This window comes from Helianthus annuus, chromosome 5 (genome assembly GCF_002127325.2).
Source record: "Helianthus annuus cultivar XRQ/B chromosome 5, HanXRQr2.0-SUNRISE, whole genome shotgun sequence".
Taxonomy (NCBI): domain Eukaryota; kingdom Viridiplantae; phylum Streptophyta; class Magnoliopsida; order Asterales; family Asteraceae; genus Helianthus; species Helianthus annuus.
The window spans coordinates 45,979,813-46,004,082 of NC_035437.2; the positions used below are offsets into that span (position 1 = coordinate 45,979,813).

The 24,270-nt window shown below is 37.2% G+C and overlaps 1 non-coding gene across 1 annotated transcript; it reads right to left on the reverse strand.

The window, feature by feature from the left end:
- Window positions 1-516: 516 nt before the first annotated feature.
- LOC118492807 lies at window positions 517-622 on the reverse strand. The gene has a single exon (XR_004894809.1). It is a non-coding gene; the product is annotated as a small nucleolar RNA R71 (small nucleolar RNA).
- Between the last annotated feature and the right edge of the window lie 23,648 nt (window positions 623-24,270).

A 24,270-nucleotide genomic window follows, 5' to 3' on the forward strand; every position in this document is an offset into this window, starting at 1 on the left:
TACAACATCAATTCCAAAGGCCAATTCAACACCCACCAATGCCACAACATCAATTTCAAGCACATGTACCTCAAGGGCCTCTGCAAAGACCAATGGGTCATATTCGTCCAAGGGTTCGGTTGGGTGTACCAAGAAGACATCTTCGAGAACATGCAAGAGGCATTGAAGCACATTTTAGACCGGTAATCACTCATAATCCTTCACCGGTAGTCATTCCTCACAATGATCAAGGGAGGACATTTGAAGTGAGAACCAATTCATTACAAAGCTTGCCAAAATATAAGGGTCTAGCAACGGAGGAGCCTTATTTTCATTTGGAGGCTTATGACTCGATTTGCAACACTCTTGGGAGTCAAGGATTTTCGGCCGATGATGTCAAATTGGTACTATTCCAATTTTCTTTGGAAGACAAGGCGAAAAAGTGGTTCTACACATTACCTTCAGCATCTATCTACACATGGGCGGAGATGCAACAAATCTTTTTAGATGAATTTTATACCGCTCAAAAGACGAATGATGCTAGGAAAGGGTTGAGAAGTTTTCAACAACAACAATGTGAGATGTTCCATGAGGCATTTGAACGTTTTAACATGATGCTAAAGAATTGTCCTCATCATGGGATAGAGCTTTGGGAATTGATGAATGTTTTCCATGAGGGGTTAAGTGCCGAAGATGCTCGCGATTTAATGTCTATCACAAATGGCACTTTTGGCACAAATTACGAGCATGACGATTGGGAATTCTTGGAGCAAATGGCGATCACATCAAAAAGAAAAGCTCAAGCATCAAGGAGAGCACGACCGGCCGTTACCCGAACTCAAGTGCATGAGGTAGACGATGGTAATGTTCAAACCTCTAATCAAATATATGATGTTTGTGCTATTTGCAATCAAATAGGACATGCGGCTGAAAATTGCCAAGGAGCGGTAGAAGGGCAATATGAGGAGGTGAATGCATTGCAAGGGCAAGGCGGGGGCGGTAGAAATTACCACATGAATTCCAATACTTACTACCTCGGTTTACGAAATCACCCGAACTTTAGATACAGGAATTCGTCAAATCAAGCCAACCCGAACTTCCAAGGAAACCAAGGATTTCAAAGGCAATATCAAACGGGTCAAAGCTTTTCAGGTGGAAACGAAGTAATGGAGATATTGAAGGTGATGCAAATTGAGATGCAACGAAGGAATCAGCTTGATGATGCTCACATTCAAAAAGACGAAATCCGTGATAAAGCAATTCAGTCGTTGACTACCCAAATGAGTCAACTTGCGAGCGATGTGGTAATATTGAAGAAAGCAAAAGGCCAACTACAAAGCGACACGGTGACAAATCCCAAAAACATTAAAAGTGTTAATATCAATGTGGTAAGTACCGTTCCTAATAGTGAATTCAATGAAACATTTTTAACATCTTCTTGTCAAGTGAGTGTAGGTATAGGAAGGGATGCCGAGGTTGAAACAGACAAAGAGCATGGAGCACCACTCGTGCCTATTCAAGTGGGAAAATTAAAAATTCCTCAAGCATTGTTGGACTACGGGGCGAGTATGAGTGTGCTACCAGGCGATCTATACGATATGTACGACTTTGGTCCGCTTCAAGATATAGACACCATGGTGAGTTTGGCAGATGAAAGTTGGAGGCGTCCACGGGGAATAGTTAAGAATGTTATGATTCGGTTGGGAGAATTCGAATACCCGGTGGATTTTTTAATCCTAGATTATGCCCCTACCAAATTGGCATCACAACAAAGGGTAATTTTAGGTCGACCGTTTCTTTATACGGCGAGTGCTCAAATCAATTGTAGAGACGGGATCATTACTATGACCGAAGAGAACCATAAGTTATACTTTGATGTTCATACTAGGGAGATTAGTTATGAATCTATTGAAGAGAAGAGTAGAGTGTCTAGTAACCATCTGAAAAGTGTGCATCAAAGAATAAAAACAAACAAACCACCTGGGTATGAAAAGAAGCATGAGGGTTCGAGCGGGTATGTAGTTGACTATCCGCCGAATGGACATTTGATGGATGTATCTCAACCAATGACAAGCTACAGTGGGGGAGGTGATAGGAACCGATTCTTTGAGCCACCATAAATGGGGGTGGCATGGTCTGGCTGAAGACTCAAAACTTAGCGCTGCTCGGGAGGCAACCCGGAGTTTTATATTGATCTTGTTTTTTTTCTATGTTTCAGGGCCATGGCGACATTCAAGTGTGGGGAAGATGTGCGGATATTTATGTGAAGGTGGTGATAGGAAGTCGGATTGTCAACAACATCGGTTGTGTCAAACTTCACCAGGTCATTGTACTCTTTCCTTAGTCTTGTTATGTTCTTTAGCTTTGAAATTTTGGTAGTTAGTTTGTTTATGTTTTGTTTAAAAAAAAAGTTTGAATGGGTTTTAGCGATCAATTCCTTTCAAAACCATACATTGGGGTCAATGTATCCTAAGTGTGGGGATGGGGGGAAAATTTTTGAGAATTTTAAAAAATTTGTGAAACCAAACGAAAAATTGTCGAAGTCTGAACACTTGATATTGTTCCACTTGACACACCGACACCCCTTTTTAGTCATTTCTTGGTGAGTGTTTGAGCCACACATGATTATTAAAGATGCTTTCCTTGTTTTGAGTGGCGGTGTGTGTATTGTGTTAATAGAACTTGTGCATGAATGCTTGTTAAATCCTAGAGTTAGCATGCTTGTGAAAATGATAGGGATTTTTAGGTAGCCTCGTCCGAATGTGTGAGAGTGTGGGAATTGGGGGTTGGACCTCATACGTTACATATATGAGCTTGGTATTGTGAGGGGTGGGGGTTTGGTCTTTAGAAAGCCATGTTTGAGCCTTATACTATTCGGTTGTGACCCAAACCTACTTCTTACAAAAAAAAAACTTTACCTATTGAGACAACCCGGTTTAGGAATTTAGTTTGTGATTGTTGATGTTCTTGTATATATTGTTGAGTTTTATGTGTTATGAAAAAAATGAAAAAAAAGAAAAGAAAAAAAAGAAAGAGAAAAATATGAGAAAAATACAAAAAAAGAAGTATTTAGTTGCAATAGTAGTTGAGAATGTTGAAGAAGTTGTGTATATAGTTGATGTTTGCTTTGTTCAGTAGTAGAAATAAAAACCGGGTCAAATCAATTAGCTCTTGCATATATATCCCACCATTTTCCTACCTTTACACATAGCCCCGTTATAACCCATAAGTCCTTTTGATTCATAAGCATGCTAGGTATTTGATAGGAGGAAACTTGATTTGTATACAAGCTTATTGTCACACAATCACACACTTGCATTGAGCGAGTTAGCATAGTGTTGCTAATATTACTTGTCACCGAGAGTTGTTGTGAGGGGTGTGTCTTGTGGTATGATAAAAAGTTAGTAAAAGGATGGTACATTTTAGCTTGGTTTGCATGTTGATCGCTTGTGCTTTTGAAATGGTTAGTGAATGAGTTGCTTGGGACAAGCAACGGGTAAGTGTGGGGATGTGACGGGTGGTCCATAGCACAACCCTTAAGTGCCTTAAAAAGATTAAAATCCCATGGTTTACACGTTTAATTGTTTGAACTTGGTAACTACTAGTTGTTTGGACGTGCAGGTGCAAATGGAGCTTAAAAGGGAAGTAATTTGGAGCATCAATGAAAAAATCAATTTTTGGAATTGAAGAATTAAGAGGATAGCATGATAGAGGGCGAAATTACAAGAACGTAGGCGAAAACGGTGAAGAAAACGGAGTTGAAACGAAAAAGTTATGTTGAAAACAAGTTTTCATGCTGAAGCCTGCCGTAAGCTACGGCAAGGGCCGTAGCTTACGGCGCCGACTGGCACTTTTTGTCACCGTATGACAGTTTAAAGCCACCGTAAGCCATTCCAAGCCACCGTAAGCTACGGTGGCCACCGTAGCTTACGGCGCTGACCTACGTAAATGTGTAACTTCCACATTTTAATGTGGATTTATGATGCCCTTTCATGCCCAATCAATTCCATTCGGTTAAATACACTTTAGAGATGAATTTTGGGTGTTCTTGGAAGCTTGAAGACTATCTTTAATCCTTTGGTTCATGTTTTTAACTTGTTTGAAGATTAAGAGTTGTTGGATAATGATGTTTCAAGCCATGAGTGGCTAAACACTTAGTGATTATCCTGGATTGAAGGTTTGCTTGAGACATTTCATGTTTAATTTCCTAATTTCTAGAATAACAATCTTTATCTTTATGATTTGTTTGTTATGGTGTGTGATTGTTTGTTAGTAACTTGTTAATTCTTATGTTGAACTAATTAGAAACCATACGTTCTTGGTGTCGTTGGCAATCGAGATATCATGGGTATAGTTAGGCTTGGGTAAGGGTTGATTGATCATCGGGTAACAACCTCACGTTCTAGGAATCTGAGTACTTAGTTCCCTTTCATCACTGCAAGTAATCACATACGAACTATGTCTATGTAGTTCTTACTAGTGGAATGATAACATGAATGTCAATGGGAACCGGAAATCTAGGATGGTCATTTGTCTCTAATTTGCTTACAACCAAACTTTTCTCTTGCAATTTAATTAGTTTAATTTAGTCTAAAACCAATTCACTCACATAAACTCTCGAATTTTATTTCTCTTGCAATTAGATTAATTTAGTTAAATTAGACAAACTTTCAAATAACACATATTCCACAAACTCCCTGTGTTCGATACCCACTTGCCACTATCTATATAGTTGTTATTGGGATTAAATTTGACTGTGATCACGACATCACGTCATAATGACATCGAATTTGCGGTGCGCAATTACTGTATCTAGCTTGAGGTTTCTTCTTATGATTCCTTAATCAATGTGCCGCGTATGCAATGTTGTGGTTTCGTTGCATCGATGTGCAATCGAGACTTTGTCGAGAAGCGTCACATAATTGCAACTCTAGCTCTTTAGCTCTTGGTTGCAGGGTTGGCATGAGTTTCGTTCTTATCCACCATGTATCTTAAAGTTCTCACTTCGTGAATTCGAAATCCGCTTTTCGTCTTCATAGCACATAACTGTTCTTTCTCTAAGAGTTGCAAGGTAAATTGCAGCTGTTGCTCACGACCTTCCTTGGTCGTTGGCCATATAAGAATGTAGCCAATAAGTATAATCATGCTTTATCCAGGTATGGCTTACACGTTCGATTCATGAGGTCCACGAACGTTGTTGTTGCATGTGTTAAGCCAAATGGTACGACAAGGAACTCATAATGCTCGAAGCGAGTCCTAAAGGTCGTTTTAGGGATATTTCCTTCTTGTATTCACAGTGGAGGACATCTTGTCCTCAAGTTGATCTTTGAGTGGTCACTATAACCTGACGATTTGTCTATTCATGTTATCAGTCCTTGGCAAAGGATTCTGATTCTCAATTCTCTGGAATTGGTGCAAGGTGTAAACTGTCAACTGTCAACTTTCTCTTTGTGTCCTTAACTAAGGATGTCATGTCCTTAATTTCCTCTGTCTAGCAGCTCTTGCAGTTATACCGGAAGCTCATGCTTCGCGGACGAAGCTAGTCGGTAAGGCGTCATTCGGCGCTGGTGCCGCTCCTGGCACGAGGTTCATCTTAAACCTCTCTTGTCGTTGTGGAGGGGCGTTCCTGGCAAATCTTCAGAAAAGGCTTCTGGAACTTCTTCCATCACGGGGACGTTCTTAGGCTCTATACTTGGATATCCAATCCATGCTGACTATCATATTATGACTTCTCAAGTCAATGGTAACAGAAGGTTCCGGTCTTCTGAGTCCCTAAATACAATCCTTAATTGCTTCATCTGCTTAAACTAGCCTTCTATATGCCCATTTCTAAAGAATACGGGACGTCTATTTTACTCGAAACTAGGCCAAGCAGTTTCTTAAGTTCTAAGCAATGCAAGGTTAAAGTTGATGCCAATATTAATAAAAAATAGATGCATAAGGTTGGTTAATAGGGAACATACCCGTAATCGCATCTGGATCCTGGCGTGCTTCACGAGCTTCGATCGTGAAAACCCATCCTTGCTTGTTTCTTCCTAGGGCAATCTTTCCTAAAGTGCCCTGCTTCACCACATCTGTAGCAACCTGGTACTCTACCTTTATCTTTTCCGTTTGGATTCTTTGCCCAACAGGCATCCTTGCTGTGTCCTTCCTTTCTACACTTTCCGCACTTAGGCCTCAGACATCGACCTTCATGGTGAAAATTGCATTCCTCGCACCTCGGCTTAGTCCCCGAGTAAACTTTGCCCCCAGCCTTATTAGTGGCTCCATCAGTTTTCCTGCCATGCGGCGGATTCACTTTCTTTCTTTTGTTTGCTTTAGAGCTTCCATAGCTGACTTGGGTGCCCATCTTTAGGTTTGAGGACTTCCTTTTCTTGTTGCTTGATGACTCCACATGAGTCTCTTTCTTGTTATCCTCAGATTCCGAAAATTTCCCCATGCGTAAACCTTCTTCAGTAAGAGTGACACTCAAATCGATAGCCTCTACAATGGTTGAGGGCTTTGAGGTAGTAACCATGCTCCTCATCTGAGGTGCAAGTCCCCAAATGAATCGTTTAACCCTTTTGAATTCCGGTTTGACTAAGTAGGGGACGACTCTAGACAAGTCGTAAAATCGTTGGACATATTCAGGAATCTTCGGTCCGTCCATTTTCAAATTCCAGAACTCTACCTCAAGCTTCTGGATTTCAGCCTTAGAACAATATGTCTTTTCCATCATTTCCTTGAGCTCATGCCAGCTTAGTGCATAAGCAGCATCTGCACCAAGGGTTTGAACCTGAAGGTTCCACCAGGAGAGTGCGCCATCTAAAAATAACCCTGAGATAAAGGTGACTCTCTGCTGGGGTGAACATTTACTCATTCTTAGAACAGAGTCAGTCTTTTCTGCCCAACGAACAAATGCAACGGCACCTCCCGTGCCATCAAAATTCAATGGCTTGCAGTCCAGGAATTGTTTATAGGTGCAGCCAGTTGGAGGGTTATTTCCGGTAGTGCCACCGCTGTGCTTAGAACGAAGGGCTTCATGTCGTGCAATTGCTTGTGAGATTCGTTCTTGAAGCTCGGCTTCTGTCCTTGGTAACGTACTGGTGTCTGTGCCGCGTCTGGGCGGCATTCCTTTTCTGTCAAAAGGTATGAGGTGGGTTAGACAATATTCCATAATTGTCCATGAGGTACCTAGTACCATAAGTAAACAGGTAATCACCCGATATCACATGTATATATATAATCATCGTTGTATGAGCGAGGGAACAATTACTGAGCCTTCACATAGGCTTGGTAACTTGGCCTATTGTTTGTAATAATGCATTCGAGGCTACATCGCCCTGGTCATACAAGTTTCATAAAGTGGTAGAGTGTAACATCATTGAATCTTTCTGAATGTTATCCATCTTTAAATATCGGTTCTCAAACGTCTCGTACATGGGTAGAAGTGTCAGACCCAAAGTAGGTGAAGACAGGCTTCCTACTTTATAGAGTGCTAAGGCACTGGTCTGTGTATTGTTCTACCAGATGAAGGTGTGAACACCTATAGATTATTTTTGTGTAGTAATCGTTAGCTTGGCCCGCAGAGTCCACTAGGATTTCCATGCACTACAAGTTGTTATTACGTGGGCCCCCGTAATAATAAATTGTCTTGCACCGTTACCCCAGTTTTCTCTCGTCCAAGCAGATGATCAATCAAAGAGGGGACACTACTGTCCTTATACCTCTTGTCATGGAAAGGACCATTGCAGTGGTCCACGCGCTAACACTCGTTATCATTACGCGTGAATAGGCACGATGATTAAATGAAGTAGGAATAAAGAGAATTCCTAGTAGTTGGAGGGGCACCTTCAAGATGAATACTTCATCTTCCTTTTCTGGTCAAGTATGTTGTCAATCTTGCTTCACATAAGCCGCAGTGATCTCGTCCCGTTGATTAAGAATTCGTTCAAGGTTGCCGCCTTTGCCTCGCCGTTACCATCGTAGTCAGGCACCTTCAAGATCGAAAGGGAAGAGCAGCCATTTCCTACGGAAGCAAGCTCAGAATCTTGTTTGGTAAGCACTCTACCCATGAGCTTTGCAAGGTACGCGAGGTCGGTAGCTTCATCGTGCGAGTTACGTACAGTAATAGGAGTCGGAGTCGTAACTCGTAAGTATCTTATTCACGTCAATAATTATTCCGTACACTTATTCGTATGTATTCACGTCAATATTTATTCCGTACACTTATTCCTATGTATGTATTGATAAACAAATATGTTACTTAGCATAAACAGGCATTTCGATGCATCAGATTACTTATAACTCTCGTTTTGGGGGGGGGGGTCATTTTTGTAGTTGTCGATTCACGACTAAGACACAAAAACACCGCTTGGTACTAGTTATCACCAAGAGTGTATTTTATCTTTGCCATGTCTAACTCTTGTAGACTATGCCTTAATTGGCACCTTATCTTGAGGGTATTCCCTACTAATGTCCTTTCCTTGTCTCTTTTTTGAAAAGTGTTTGACTTGTGGATCTTGACGCTTACGTGAATGCAATGAAAACCTTTTTGTAAAATGTTTTCGTGAGAGAACTTCTAGTGATTGTAGTCTAGACTCGAGAAGGAATCCTAGTTCACTACAATCGAAGCTCTGATACCAAACTGTCACACCCTGACTTTTACGGAAGCGTATGATGTGTGACTGGTTAAATATCATTGCATTCAATCATAATAAACAACTACATGATCAAAACGATGTTCATCCATTCATAAAATTTGAGTATTACAAACACTTGTTATTTAAGTTTTAAGACACAACCTTCGACTAGGTTACAAATCAACAAAAGTGGATGACATCTAATCTTGAAGTCTACTTCTAGTTACGACACCTGCGCCCAAGATCCATCCTGTTACCTGAAATACATGTAATTTTGGAAAACATCAACGAAAGTTGAGCGAGTTCATGCGTCTTGTTTGTGTACTGTAATTCTTGTAAATCTTTGAGAGACTCCTTTGTAAACAGGTATAAAAAGCGTGTATGAACATGAATGTTTTACAAGGACTTTAAGGCATGTGAGGACATAGGGAGCACTCGTAATGGCTCATACCCTTGTCGATTTTCCTCGACTGTGTCGATTAACCTCGACTGTGTCAATTTACCTTGAATGTGTCGATTACCCTCGACTGTGTCGATTAACCTCGACTGGGACTCCGAAGCACTGCTAGTACTAGTTGTGACCATGAGTGGGGTTCGGCCGTACCCGTTAGATCTAACCCCCGTCCCTAATTAAGTATTAATGGCATTTCTGTATTTAGTCTATGCTCACATGATCTAGTATTTCATAGGCATTTCATACCGTTTTAGCATTCGTAACATGTATTTCACCCCCGAGAGTTATAAAACCAATAACAGTTAAAGAAAAGGGGGAGCATGAACTCACTGTTTTGCGTCTTCGGTACTCGTAACTCAAATCTCGTCAGCAAACACGACTACCTACAATGTGCTAGGGTCTATTAGGCGAGCGGGCCGTGCCTTGCCTTAGAATTCATGCTTTGAGTTACGTTTCCTTTATGTCTTTAACATTATCCAAAGTTATATTACTTCTCAAGTATTTATTCTCGTATTCTTGTATTTGTAGTTTCCAAAATAATATATTTTCAAGTTTCACTTAAAAATATATATATAGACTCGTTTTGTCCAAAAATTGTGACACCTATGTCACTTCAACCATCAAAAAAATGCCAAACCAATGAAATATTGTATTTCATACTTGGGATTTGTAAAAATATGTGTATCATTTGCACATATCAATTCTTGTTTGATTTCAAGCCTTAAATCGCTTTCTGGAAGATTATACGCGCACTGATGCGTAAATATAACTAGTTTAATGCAACGAACACTCTGGAATAGTGAAATAGGCTTAACATACCTTAAATAACCTTCACATAACTTAGAAATAAGTTTTGAATGGTTTGGTGTGTTGAAATCAAGTTTGTTCGATCGCAGGGACTAATTGTGTCAAACTGCGAAACTATACCGATTTGTATAGTAACGAACCTTCCGGAACTTGATCATAAGTTAAATATGCCCTAAATATCCTTTACATAGCTTAGAAATAGGCTTTGAGGTGTTTGGTGCGCAAAAATAAACTTTTGGTCATTCAGGGACGAAAAGCGTCAAAAAGTGCATAAGTTTGCATTTTCGCGCATATCTTACGTTCTGAATACATCCGGACATCCAAAAATTTATGTAAGCATTAAAATATTTTATTTTAGTATTTGGCATGATAAAATTCCATTCGTCGCTTAATTTGGATCGATTTTGCGTTCGTTATGACATCCGTCGTAATTAACCGAACAACGCATTCATACGACCAAACAAACCGACATCCGAGATATTTTTGAGCATTTTCATGTCCCCTATACTTTAACATCATTTTAGAGCCTTGAAATGAGGTTAACGAGGCTTAAACGTGCCAAAAATGCATCAAAACACATGTTTCCGAAGTTCAGGGACCAAAACTGCAATTCTGTAATAGTTGGCCAAGCGGCCCGCGTAAGACTACCTTAACTCTTACTCGGCCCGCGTGAGAGGCCCAGTTCTGCAGAAAGTTGTTAACAGCCTGTTTCCAGCTGTTGCACCTGTTTTACATCATGCAAATGGTATTTTGGACACCATGGGCTCATTCTAGGGGCTCTAATGGTATTACAAAACAAGGGGCACACATGGAGGGCTAGGGTCGAAGCTCGTTTCCCGATAAACGATCCTAACGGTTCTAGATTTCCTATAAATACCCCCACCATTTCATTTCCCCACCTCACATTTGATCTGATTCAAGCTCTCTAAGTGGAAGTATATGCTTCCTACCTGAGAGAGAATCGGAATCAAATCTTGCGGGGACCTTCTGTAAGTATTCTTTCGCGTTTTTCATTCGTTTTAGCGTTAAAGTCAAACTGCGTTTGACTTTCTGCATTGACCAGTTTATGGTCAATGCGAAGTTCGTTTGAACTTCATAACGTGAGCGTAATCACGATGGTTATAGTCCCTAGTGACTATACCTATTGATTTCCACGTTATCTAGGCTCAGTGACGAGTCGTAGTTTCGGCGAAAATGCGTTTTCTCCCGTATTTTGTAACCAAACTACTCTAGGGTATTAAAACCGTTTGTTTTAATACTAAACATGTTTTCTAACTTTGTTAAACATGTTTCGACATGTTTAGCTCGTCACTTTTAGTTTAGTGCTTGTGTAGAGTCGTAAGTCAAGCGGACTAAACACCCGCTTAAACTTTCAAACACGACCCGTTTGGTCGATCATTAGGATCCGATCAAACATGTTTAGTGACCGTAGTTGTATAAGGAATAACCTTCCGAGGTTATACCTTATGGTCACCTAGTTTAAGTAGTTGCATGATAGGTAGTTTATATGCCTTAGGAAAATTACCAAAATGCCCTTTTTATGCATAATTGATATTTAAGCATTTGTAACCCAAACTTTTGTCACTTAACTGATTATGCAACATAAATAAACATGTTTAGGCATATAATACTTGTCATAGGACTAATTAGGCGGTCCGAACGCGTTTTACGCAAACGACGCGTTAAAGTAGCGTAAGCTACCTAAACGGGTCGTGATGGGTCGTAAGCACTTAGGATAGGTTTCATTTTAGCATATAGGCCTTGTTAGACCATATCATATGAGTTCCTACGCTCATTTGGTTCACGAGACCTCATACTATCCGATCTCCCGATTTAAGTCCGATTTATTTATGTAGTTATCAATATTAGGTGCCGTTTGATTCCGTGCTCCCTCTAGCTTGCTTGGTAGTTGTTCAAGACTTCTAAGCACTCTCAGGTGAGTACATAGTCCCCTCTTTTACTGTTTTCAAACTGTTTTGGGGTGAAGCATGTGTACCTATCTGTTATTTTCATGATTTCAAAGTATAATTGATTATACATACTAGTACTTATCTTTTTACAAACTGAATGATTATTTATGGTTTAAACTCTAAATTTTTCTTAAAGATTATAAAATAAATGTTTGGAATAGTACTTATTTTGTTCACCAAGCCGGTTGGTAGTATAATATAGCGCTATAGGATTTGACACCCCATTCCTGTTGTCATTGAATGTCTGAAACCAATTTGTTGCTCCATCCAAATAGGGATTGCCTTTGTGGTATTTCTATAGTCTCAAAGGTGTATTTTGATGCACTAGGTCTGAATGAATTCATAAATCACATTATTTTTGTATATTGATTTATACTCCCAAAAGTATAGTTTCATATGATCTCATATGGGATATTGTACAAAAACTAACATATATTTTGTTAATCATTAAAACATAGTTTGATATGTTATTCTCAAAATCAAAAGCATAGTTTAATATGTTATTTACATAACCAAAGCATAGTTTAATATGTTATTTATAAATCCAAAGTATACTTTTGATATACTACTGAAAACTTATTTATTTTACCAACTAAAGTATGGTTAATATACTATTTACTTAATGATTGGTTCTTGGTTAGTGTTTAGATAACGGGACGGGTGTAATGTGATGAAAACATGATAGATACGCCGCTGGTACTTCTTATATATAAGTGTTTTCATCGGTTTACATACCGTGGCGTTATTTAGTACACTTGGGTTAATGGTTTTGAAACTGAAATATATTTTAATATATTACTTATTCGACTTTCTTAAAACCAAAGTATACTTTTATATATACTATGAATCTTTTTATCAAAATATTGTTTTTCAAACAATATATTTTTATACAAACTTATTCTATTTACTTATTCAATTTCCTATGTATTATTATTTTATATCATCTGATTTCTTACAAATGATTTATAAAAGAAAACCTTTTTCAAGGATCATGACTACTTTTATTAAAACCTTTTTTTTTAAACTTATAAGTCATGAATCTTAAATCAATAAAACCTATGTACCTCACAGGCATTTTTATGCTGACGTACCTATTTTTACACATGTTTCAGGTACTGCTCTGTGATGATTGATGATATATGCTACACTTAGGATGGACTCGTGCCTTAGCGACTTTAAAACTTGAAAGATAATAGTTGTACTTATTTGATTGTATTAAAACAATGAGTTCATTTATTCAATAAAACAAAATTATTTATTCCACGGTTGTGAAACAATGATTCTGTTACAACACTCCCCGACGTTTTCGCCACGTCTTGTTGTTTTACGTGGTCGGGGTGTGACAGAAAAGTTGGTATCGGAGCCAATGGTTATAGGGAATTAGGTTATTAGTGATGCTTTGACCTAGACTATAACCTTCCTAGGACCCTAACGCGAGTTATCTCGTGTTTAGTCTTAAAACAATACCGTCGCTTATCCTTAGGTGACAACCACAATAAGAGCACAAATTTTGAATCCGCTTTGAAAACTAATCATCTGTTCTAGGATGATTGATTACTAGGTTTTGAACCTTCAAAGTTTTCAGAATCTCGTCAAAGTTTGGTCTAAATAATGTGAACACGTGCAAACTGGAAGGGTGGGTGCCTGTACCCTGGGTCTTCTGTCTAAGGCTAGAGTGTTCGTACAAATCCGCAATATCGGACCAGTCACTCTTACCTGGGAACTCTTGGGGTGAGTGTCCACTTATAGACGAGCATGTCTTCGCGATACATTATGTTGACTCATTTACTTTGATTAGTCACCGTCTCATTTGTTTGCCTTAGGTAACAAACAAATGATCGCAATTTTATGCATTGTTATCCTGTTTTCATTTCCCTTGTTTCCTCCCATATCTCCCATTTTCTTCATGGTGCCTCTTCATCGCAACAACAATGTCCGAACTAGGTGCTGCAATTGTCCATCAATTAGGCGTCGTACTACCAGAAGGCCGTTGATTTAGCTATCACCGTGACTCGTCTCGGGGATGAAGCCATACAAGGGAACCGCTCCTTAGAGCAATCAATGCCACCGTCATCATCCGAATCAAATACCTTATTTCAAATGTACCCACGGTGGACGATGGGGACATTTGGTTAACATGTGCCGCTTTGCAATCCAAAGCAAAGCTGTTACAAATCCTGCTGCTGCTCAACCTTCAAACTCTGCTTCATATGTCGCCTGGCATATCTAGCGCCTCAACCTCATGAACTTTCTACCTTGTGTATCGACTTAAGCACGCCTAGTGCAAGGTGTCGAAACACCTCTCGTTACACAAATTCCAAAATCCATATAGGATCTTTTTATCTTCACAATTAGATCTTCATGGATGATTATCGCTCAAATCGGAGCCCTTAATTGAATTAATCGTATGCCTTGATACGTATATTACGATTCAACAAGGATAAATCCGAATTCCTATAAAGATCTTTCTATCTCCATAGTTAGATTCTTATGTTTAAAGTACCAAATGAAATCCACGGATTGGATTCCTGGTGTGCTTTAAATATCCGTGTCCAAAGATAACAAATTAATAATCATGATAATCAATTATGTGATTATGTGCTTATGTGTTTTCTTATATGTTTTGTGTTTTTTATGTGATCCATCCAAATCCTCATAGAATCTTCCATATCTCATATGAGGGATTTATAGTAGGATATCTAAAGGTACTATCTTAAATCCTTAATGGACTTCTACGTTGTAGTAAAGTCCCTTGGGTTTTAAAGTACTATTCTATAATTGGACCCCTTGAGTGGTCTAGTTAAACAGATTGATTTGAAAATCTGGTTAGGAATATCATGTGATGATATAATTGAAAAGATCCCTTAAGTGGTCTATTTAAGGAGATCGTACGACGATCTAGTTAAGAAGATCATGTGTTGATCTAGTTAAAAAGAGCGTTCGTTGATCTAGTTAAAAAGATCCTTTGGTGGTCTAGTCAAGTCGCTTCATGTTTATTCAATTGATTTTTTCCCTACGCATTATGAAATGAACTGTGTGGACTGTGCAAGGAATTACGTAATTATGGAGGCCTACATAATTATGGAATTCAGTGTACAGAAACCACAGGAAGTTTTGTCATGTGTTAAGACCTATAGTGACAAGAGTAATGATACAGGAGAAGTGTTGGACATTGACCGATGTCATTTTATCTTACACTCCCCAATTCTGATTTCAAGCACACACAAGTTTCCTATGATAAGTCTTCATGAGAAACGTTCTTCTGTCCATAGTTCGAAACTCCATGTTTTGTTACTACAAGGACTTCACTTTGAGGGTTGACAATTTCGCTAAAAGTCTTAACATGGCCCAGAGTTTTACTTAGGGTTCAATGGATTTATTTGAAAGCGAAACCGTCACAGTTGTCTTCACAAGTTTCCTCTAGAATTAAATTTCGGGACGAAATTTCCTAAAGTAGGGGAGACTGTGACACCTGTGTCACTTCAACCATCAAAAAAAAATGCCAAACCAATGAAATATTGTATTTCATACTTGGGATTTGTAAAAATATGTGTATCATTTGCACATATCAATTCTTGTTCGATTTCAAGCCTTAAATCGCTTTCTGGAAGGTTATACGCGCACTGATGCATAAATATAACCAGTTTAATGCAACGAACACTCAGGAATAGTGAAATAGGCTTAACATACCTTAAATAACCTTCACATAACTTAGAAATAAGTTTTGAATGGTTTGGTGTGTTGAAATCAAGTTTGTTCGATCGCAGGGACTAATTGTGTCAAACTGCGAAATTATACCGATTTGTATAGTAACGAACCTTCCGGAACTTGATCATAAGTTAAATATGCCATAAATATCCTTTACATAGCTTAGAAATAGGCTTTGAGGTGTTTGGTGCGCAAAAATAAACTTTTGGTCATTCAGGGACGAAAAGCGTCAAAAAGTGCATAAGTTTGCATTTTCGCGCATATCTTACGTTCTGAATACATCCGGACATCCAAAAATTTATGTAAGCATTAAAATATTTTATTTTAGTGTTTGGCATGATAAAATTCCATTCGTCGCTTAATTTGGATCGATTGTGCGTTCGTTACGACATCCGTCGTAATTAACCGAACAACGCAATCATACGACCAAACATACCGACATCCGAGATATTTTTGAGCATGTTTCATGTCCCCTATACTTTAACATCATTTTAGAGCCTTGAAATGAGGTTAACGGGGCTTAAACGTGCCAAAAATGCATCAAAACACATGTTTCCGAAGTTCAGGGACCAAAACTGCAATTCTGTAATAGTTGGCCAAGCGGCCCGCGTAAGACTACCTTAACTCTTACGCGGCCTGCGTGAGAGGCCTAGTTCTGCAGAAAGTTGTTAACAGCCTGTTTCCAGCTGTTGCACCTATTTTACATCATGCAAATGGTATTTTGGACACCATGGGCTCATTCTAGGAGCTCTAATGGTATTACAAAACAAGGGGCACACACGGAGGGCTAGGATCGAAGCTCATTTCCCGATAAACGATCCTAACGGTTCAAGATTTCCTATAAATACCCCCACCATTTCATTTCCCCACCTCACATTTGATCTGATTCAAGCTCTCTAAGTGGAAGTATAGGCTTCCTACCTGAGAGAGAATCGGAATCAAATCTTGTGGGGACCTTCTGTAAGTATTCTTTCGCGTTTTTCATTCGTTTTAGCGTTAAAGTCAAACTGCGTTTGACTTTCTGCATTGACCAGTTTATGGTCAATGCGAAGTTCGTTTGAACTTCATAACGTGAGCGTAATCACGATGGTTATAGTCCCTAGTGACTATACCTATTGATTTCCACGTTATCTAGGCTCAGTGACGAGTCGTAAATTGACCATAAACTGGTCAATGCAGAAAGTCAAACGCAGTTTGACTTTAACGCTAGAACGAATGAAAAACGCGAAAGAATACTTACAGAAGGTCCCCACAAGATTTGATTCCGATTCTCTCTCAGGTAGGAAGCCTATACTTCCACTTAGAGAGCTTGAATCAGATCAAATGTGAGGTGGGGAAATGAAATGGTGGGGGTATTTATAGGAAATCTTGAACCGTTAGGATCGTTTATCGGGAAATGAGCTTCGATCCTAGCCCTCCATGTGTGCCCCTTGTTTTGTAATACCATTAGAGCCCCTAGAATAACGTGAGCGTAATCACGATGGTTATAGTCCCTAGTGACTATACCTATTGATTTCCACGTTATCTAGGCTCAGTGACGAGTCGTAGTTTCAGCCAAAATGCGTTTTCTCGCGTATTTTGTAACCAAACTACTCTACGGTATTAAAACCGTTTGTTTTAATACCAAACCTGTTTTCTAACTTTGTTAAACATGTTTCGACATGTTTAGCTCGTCACTTTTAGTTTAGTGCTTGTGTAGAGTCGTAAGTCAAGTGGACTAAATACCCGCTTAGACTTTCGAACACGACCCGTTTGGTCGATCATTAGGATCCGACCAAACATGTTTTAGTGACCGTAGTTGTATAGGGAATAACCTTCTGAGGATATACCTTATGGTCACCTAGTTTAAGTAGTTGTATGATAGGTAGTTTATATGCCTTAGGAAAATTACCAAAATGCCCTTTTTATGCATAATTGATATTTAAGCATATGTAACCCAAACTTTTGTCACTTAACTGATTATGCAACTTAAATAAACATGTTTAGGCATATAATACTTGTCATAAGACTAGTTAGGCGGTCCGAACGCGTTTTACGCAAACGACGCGTTAAAGTAGCGTAAGCTACCTAAACGGGTCGTGATGGGTCGTAAGCACTTAGGATAGGTTTCATATTAGCATATAGGCCTTGTTAGACCATATAATTTGAGTTCCTACGCTCATTTGGTTCACGAGACCTCATACTATCCGATCTCCCGATTTAGGTCCGATTTATTTATGTAGTTATCAATATTAGGTGCCGTTTGATTCCGTGCTCCCTCTAGCTTGCTTGGTAGTTGTTCAAGACTTCTAAGCACTCTAAGGTGAGTACATAGTCCCCTCTTTTACTATTTTCAAACTGTTTTGGGGTGAATCATGTGTACCTATCCGTTATTTTCATGATTTCAAAGTATAATTGATTATACATACTAGTACTTATCTTTTTACAAACTGAATGATTATTTATGGTTTAAACTCTAAATTTTTCTTAAAGATTATAAAATAAATGTTTGGAATAGTACTTATTTTGTTCACCAAACCGGTTGGTAGTATGATATAGCGCTATAGGATTTGACACCCCATTCCTGTTGTCATGGAATGTCTGAAACCAATTTGTTGCTCCATCCAAATAGGGATTGCCTTTGTGGTATTTCTATAGTCTTAAAGGTGTATTTTGATGCACTAGGTCTGAATGAATTCATAAATCACATTATTTTTGTATATTGAGTTATACTCCCAAAAGTATAGTTTGATATGCTCTCATATGGGATATTGTACAAAAACCAACATATATTTTGTTAATCATTAAAACATAGTTTGATATGTTATTCGCAAAATCAAAAGCATAGTTTAATATGTTATTTACATAACCAAAGCATAGTTTAATATGTTATTTATAAATCCAAAGTATACTTTTGATATACTACTGAAAACTTATTTATTTTACCAACTAAAGTATGGTTAATATACTATTTACTTAATGACTGGTTTTTGGTTAGTGTTTGGATAACGAGACGGGTGTAATGTGATGAAAACATGGTAGATACGCCGCTGGTACTTCTTATATATAAGTGTTTTCATCGCTTTACATACCGTGGCGTTATTTAGTAAACTTGTGTTAACGGTTTTGAAACTGAAATATATTTTAATATATTACTTATTCGACTTTCTTAAAACCAAAGTATACTTTTACATATACTATGAATCTTTTTATCAAAATATTGTTTTTCAAACAATATATTTTTATACAAACTTATTCTATTTACTTATTTAATTTCCTATGTATTATTATTTTATATCATCTGATTTCTTACAAATGATTTGTAAAAGAAAACCTTTTTCAAGGATCATGACTACTTTTATTAAAACCTTTTTTTAAACTTATAAGTCATGAATCTTAAATCAATAAAACCTATGTACCTCACAGGCATTTTTATGCTGACGTACCTATTTTTACACATGTTTCAGGTACTGCTCTGTGATGATTGATGATATATGCTACACTTAGGATGGACTCGTGCCTTAGCGACTTTAAAACTTGAAAGATAATAGTTGTACTTATTTGATTGTATTAAAACAATGAGTTCATTTATTCAATAAAACAAAATTATTTATTCCATGGTTGTGAAACAATGATTCTGTTACAACGCTCCCCGACGTTTCCGCCACGTCTTGTTGTTTTACGTGGTCGGGGTGTGACAAAAATAATGTATTCCAAGAAAATATATTCTTACTTCCAAAAATAATATATTTTCTCTTGGTCGAAAACACAATATTACCCTTGTAATATTTTCAAAAATCATATTTTCATTTCTTGTATCCAAAACAATATTTGCCAAAAATATATTTGTAACGGTATTTTCCGGAATATTTTATAAGTTACGTTCTTGTTCGGTTTGCCAATATTTAAGTGTGTAACTTATATACTTTATTCCTTGTAATTTTTGGTATTATTTTGGATAGTAAGTTCTTGGTATTTTTGTTAAGTCATATTATTGTAAATCCAAAAATAATATAGCTATACACAAGGTATACACATATTCACACAAGTGTCTTTAATGTAAAATATATATTCTAAATATTTATTTACCCATTTTTATTTACAAAAACCAACCTCCAATACTTGTATTTTTGTTACAAAAATTTATGGCAAAATTTATTTTATAAATCATAATTTAAAACACGCTTGTGAACACTTGTTTAGAAAATATTTTCTAAGTGTTGGAATTTTTAGAAAATTTCACCATAGTTTCCTTTGTAAATGGAGGTGTCCATGCTATTTAGCATATTATTTTCTTTTCAAAAATCATTCAAACAATCAACAACAAGTCACTTAATCATCTTGTACTTACCAGGTGTAAAAACAATATACTTCACATAGTAACATGAACTTGATCTTTCATAAAAACGCGTAGTAACTTGGTAGGGTGTTTAGTAGGTTTAGTTACCCTCTAAAGTGTGTTTACTTCTTTAAAAATCTCATTCTTAAAGAAACTAGGTGTTTACAACTTGTAAACATATTCTACAAAAATTATTCTTTTGAACTCTTCTTGTAAATAAAGTGTTCTTACACTTATTTCATCACCAAAAATAGTGTACATTTAAGTAAAAACCATGATCTTCTAAAAATCATATTTTGAACTTGGGTTTCTTGGAAAATCATTCATAAACCTTGAATCTATAAGTTTACTAGCTCACTTTATTTACTATTTTTCAAGAAATCATTTTATTTTCAAGTTCATGTTCATAAGTGAGGATGATCTTCTTGGGTTAACACGTAATCATCCTCTAACTTGCTAAATCATGTGTTTAATCACAATCTAGCAAGCCCTTATGATGATCAACATCATAATTTCAAGTAAATAAAAATCAAGTATCATGCATGTATTAACATCCTCTTTTCACAAGATTTCATCATTTTTAAGCTTCATCTTTATGATTCAAGTTCAACTCTTTTAGTGTTCTTATGATTTATAACAATGTGCATCTTTTAACCAACAAAATGAGAAGCAAAAACTAGTAACAAGAAGCTTACAACTAGCTCAAAGGCTAGGGAAGATCACTAGAGAAAAAGATGATGAAAATGGATGATAAAAGCAATGGATGAAGGTTCTTCAAGTTCTTCAAGCACCAAGCTCCATGAAACACCTTCTAACACTTGAAATGAGCTTGAAAATAGGTGAATGGTGGTTGCAAGGTGGTGGTGGTGGCGGCACTAGGTAGAGCCGAGAGGGAGAGAGAGAGAGAGTATGAGGAAGTGGAGTGAGTTTGTGAGATATGAAATGATCTTTATAATATCCAAGGATATCGAAATAAATCTTCCATATCCAAGCAATATCAAAATAAATCTTGGTGAATCAAACAATATCAAATAATATCTAGTAAAATCAACCAAAGATCTTGATGGTGGGGCCATCTCATGACCGTAAGTAGGAAGGGGGAGGGGGTCTTGTGTAAGTTTGAACCATATCTAGTAATATCAAATAAAATCCAAGGAATATCTAAGCTAGATCATGGAAGGTTACACAAGATCTAGGTGAATCCAAGCAAGATCATGGAGATCTAGGTAATCTTTGCAAGATTTTGAAGGTGGGGGCCACCCTTCATGACCGTGAACATGAGAGGAGGGGGGGGGTCTAAGTGTAATTTCCAATCTCTAATTAGATTAAAGGTCCAAATCCAAGTATTTGTTATAGGTGTTAGTTACTTGATATTTTTAGTGGGTGTTAGGGTGTTCGGGAACCATAACTAGCTTAAAAATAATAAAACAATGCTTCTTGCAATATTTTAGTGTTCCGGGTAATGTCCGGTAGTTCGGTTAGATACCGGTTCGTTAAAGCGCTAAATTGCACCATTTAGTGTTCATTAAGTACCCTTTTGTGACACTTTTAATTCCCGACATTTAGGAAAGCATACAAGACCATTTTGTCATATTTTTGCACATTACTAGCTTGTTAAAATGCTGAATTTTGCTGAAATATGCAAAATTCTGCACTTTGGGTGAGTTTTAGGCACTTCCCGGCACTTAAACTATCACCTAGAAAAGCAGTTTTGTGGTCCTTACTTCCCTACACACTATACTAGTGTATCACTTGGTCTCTGGCTCATACTGGACCTCAAAATGTTGTCTGTCTATGTACTGAACATCGTCAGTATATTTTTTTGTTTGTCTGATAATGGTGCCAATTCTGTTCTGTGCATTATTAGCACTATATCGTGTTGCATGTAGCAACGAATATGAAATGCCATTGTATGTATATAACAGTAATCAAAAATTCATTTGTGTGAAATGACATTGTCTGTATATAACAGTAATCAAACTAGATCATGCACAATTTTTAAAGTACAGATTACTATTCAATTAGTGTACGGAATGTACGGAAAAGTGACGGTTGTCACACAATATTTGTATTTTTGTTATAAAAATTATGGCAAAGTTTATATTGAAAACCATAGTTAAAATACACTAGTAAATATTTGTTAGAAAATATTTCTAAGTGTTTGTATTTTTAGAAAATTTTGCCATAGTTTCCTTTGAAAATGGAGGTGTCCATGCTATTTAGCATATCATTTTCTTTTCAAAATCAACATACAATAATCAACAATCAACCCTAAACAATATTATACTTACCAAGTGCAAAAACAAGCTATCTACATAAAGATCATGAACTTGTGTCTTCGTAAAAACTTGTAGTAACTTGGTAGCATATTTAGTGGAGTTAGTTACCCTTTAAAGTGTGTTCATTTCTTTAAAAATCTCATTCTTAAAGAATCTAGGTGTTTATTACTTGTAAACATATTTTACAAAAACGTTTCTTTATTAAGTTTTTTTGTTTCTCTAGTGTTTCTACACTTATTTTATCACCAAAAATAGTGTAAGTTTAAGTAAGAACCAATATTTTCTAAAAATCATCTTTTGAACTTGGTTCTTTTGAAAAACCATTCATAAATCCTAGATCCATAAGATTACTAGCTTACTTTGTTTATTATTTTTCAAGAAATCATTTTTTATTCAAGTTCATGCTTATGTATGAGGATGACCTCTTTGTGTTAACACATAATCATCCTCTAACTTGCTAGATCATGTGTTTAATCACAATCTAGCAAGCTCCTTTTGATGATCAACATCATAATCTCAAGTAAACAACAATCAAACATCATACATATACTAAACAACATCATTTCATCCATATTTCATCATATGTTAAGCTTATGTTCAAGATTCAAGATTATGTCTTTTAGTGTTCTTGTAATTTACAACATAATTCACCTTTTAACCAATTAAAATAGAAGTAAACAAGGGTTATGAGAGTCTTCAACTAGCACCAAGGCTAGGGAAGAACACAAGATGATGGTGGAGACAAAAGTGATGGATAAAAGCAATTGAGAGAGGTCCTTGATGATCTACAAGCTTCACACTTCGTTAGACACCTTCTTACACCCTTGGATGGTCTTGGATTAAATGGACTTGAAAGGAAAATGATGATGGTGGTGGTGGTTACCTACGGCCGGGAGGGAGGGAGGGAGGGAGAAAGAGAGTGGTAGTGGTGAGGAGTGTGTGAGATAATGGTCCATCAAGTTTACTTATAAGCTAAACTTTGGGTATTATCCATTGTGTTTTATGTTTAAGAAGTACACTACATGATCCTCATCAAATCCAAGAAAAATCTAATCAAGATTTAAGTAATCTTGCAAGATTTTGGGAGGTGGGGTCACTCTCTTGTGACCGTAGACAAGAAGGGAGGGGGGGGGTAAGATGTAAGTTTTGATGGTAAGTAGGTAATTAGTTAGAGGTTAAGTGTAATGTCTAGAGTTTAAGTGTATGATGCATTACATAGTGCGTTAGGGTGTTCGGGGATCATAAGTAGCTCAAAAATAATAAAACAATGCTTCTAGTAATATTTTGGTGTTCCGGGTAATGTCCGGTGGTTCGGTTAGATACCGGTTCGTTAAAGTGTCAAACTATTCCGTTTGGTGTTCATTAAGTACCCTTTTGTGACACTTATAATTCCCGACACTTAGGAAAGCACAGGACCATTTTGCCATATTTTTGCACATTTCTAGCTTGTTAAAAATCTGAATTTTGCTGAAATATGCAGAATTCTGCACTTTTAGTGGGTTTTAGGCACTTTCCGGCACTTAAACTATCACCTAGTGACGCAGTTTTATGGTCCTTACTTCCCTACACTCCATACTAGTGTAGTACCTTGTCTCTGGCCCTTACGGGGTCTCAAAACACTGTCTGTCTATGTACTGACATTGTCAGCATATTTTTGAGTTATCCGCTAACTGTGCTAACCGTGCCTTATGCATCATTTATGTCACTAAAGTCTGTATGTGAAATGATGTGACAGTATGTAATATGTGATGCACATGTATGTATGTTACAGAAATCAGAAGGCAGTTAAAATCATCAGTTGTAATTCAGCACAGTCATTAAGTACTAATCAATATAAATTAATTGTACGGATACCTGGATTTATGAGGGTTGTCACAAAGTGTGCACTCCCGCACCTCCTAACTTGCATGATGTACATTACAATTCACTTTGATCACCAAGTCAATCCCGATTACACTAAAATAACCAACATCCTCCCCCATTTTAGTGTAATCCTTGATTAACTTAAACAAATTCCCAACAATCAAACTTATGCATAAATGAAATATCGCAACGATTGAATGTGTTGCAACCGACAAAATTAATGGTAATTTCGTACAACTTAACAATTGTTTTACATTTAATTGCATTCACT